The sequence below is a fragment of the Priapulus caudatus genome, unplaced genomic scaffold (assembly GCF_000485595.1).
Source record: "Priapulus caudatus unplaced genomic scaffold, Priapulus_caudatus-5.0.1 Scaffold1830, whole genome shotgun sequence".
NCBI classification, from domain to species: Eukaryota; Metazoa; Priapulida; class Priapulimorpha; order Priapulimorphida; family Priapulidae; genus Priapulus; species Priapulus caudatus.
In genome coordinates, this window is record NW_014578891.1 from 4,836 (window position 1) to 6,318 (window position 1,483).

General features: G+C 42.5%; 1 protein-coding gene across 1 annotated transcript in view; it reads left to right on the forward strand.

Moving 5' to 3' along the window:
• The first annotated feature begins 271 nt into the window (after positions 1–271).
• LOC106817691 (5-aminolevulinate synthase, nonspecific, mitochondrial-like) overlaps positions 272–1,483 on the forward strand; it is a 28,072-nt gene continuing 26,860 nt past the window's right edge. The window contains 2 exon segments of the mRNA XM_014822376.1: positions 272–378; positions 651–707. The gene's annotated coding sequence lies outside the window, so the exon portion shown is untranslated.

Here is a 1,483-nt window from a genome sequence, read left to right on the forward strand (position 1 = left end):
CTCTCTCTCTCTCTCTCTCTCTCTCTCTCTCTCTCTCTCTCTCTCTATCTGCATGTAATCAACCAGCGTGATTGCCCTCCAAGGTTTGAGACGTTTCTTCGCCCCCAGTGACGTGCTTGTAATATAGGTATACCCGACTGACATGCTTTACATGCTATACCGCATTAGCAACTGTGATTATAGATAGCGGAGTCGTGCTGTGTCTGTCTGAGGTGCAGCTAGCTCTATAGAACGATAGCCCGTGTACAGTTGCCGCAGGCAGGCGCTGTGGCAAACTGGCAACTGTACGCGGACTATCGTACTAGAGCTACGGTGCTGCGTGCCATCGCTGCATTCTCTCTCTGCTCTTCGTTCAGCGAACACGCGCTTGAATAATCCGTAAGCTATGTGATGGTCATGTGTTACACGGTTGATGGTGTCAGGGGATGCTACACGACAGTGCAATGATTGATGAGTGATGAGTTATTAGTTTAGTAGTAGTTTTTCATTTTGTATGCAGATCGGCTTACTCCTGTTCTATATTACACGTCTTCTTCGTTCTCACTTGCCTTGCCTTGCCTTGCCTCATTCCAGCTATATTCACCCTTTCCTCGCCCACTATTTGCCTTTAGTGAGAATATAATAGCGAATGTTTTTCTCTTTTTTTCCAGTCTTTATCGCTGCGTGATCAGAAGTCAACGGCGATATTTATTTACTTCCTGCTAAAAGTAAGTACTCGTAAAAACAGCTTTGCTAATTGGTATCTAATTACTCTGTTGTGTTTATCGTCTTTGCTTCTCATCTCATCGTGATTCACAATACTGATATGCACACGATATATTTACTGAGTATTTAAGAGTATTTATTAACTAGTTGAGAAACAATCTTATCAGGTAAGAATTTGACGATACGTTTAGTCCCATTAGTTCTTACGTTTAATGTAAAAAAATGGCAACAAAAATTTTACAAATTTTACCATAGAAAATTTGTGACGTAATCACTTTTAGAGGGGCGGGGTACTGTAATAGGAAAGCTCTGCGAATGTAGTTTGTAGCTTCTTATCACCCTCTATCTTTTAAGTGACTACATTCTAATGCATGCATAGTTTTTCCATTTTGAAATTGTGGCCTTTTCTCTATATTATCTCTTTGTTGAGCAAGGTATTCAGCGTTGCAAGGGACAGGAAAAAATATAGAGAATATAAAAATTACCAAAAAATATGTAAATATTTGACTGGGAGTAAGTCACGACTCACGCAATCTACACGAGTCTATATCAAGTTCCGCCTCCCGTCAGTCATGCAGACTATGAGACTATGCACACTTCGCGTGTAATGTATGACGTCATGATTTAAAATAATATTTACTCCGCTTGACCGACTGACGGGTGGCTGACGCGTTTTGAGTGCCAGACTAACAGGTATAGGTTTACAAGTCGTGTGTGTGCGTGCGTGCGTGCGTGCGTGCGTGCGCGCGCGTGTGTGCGTGCGTGCGTGCGTGCGTGC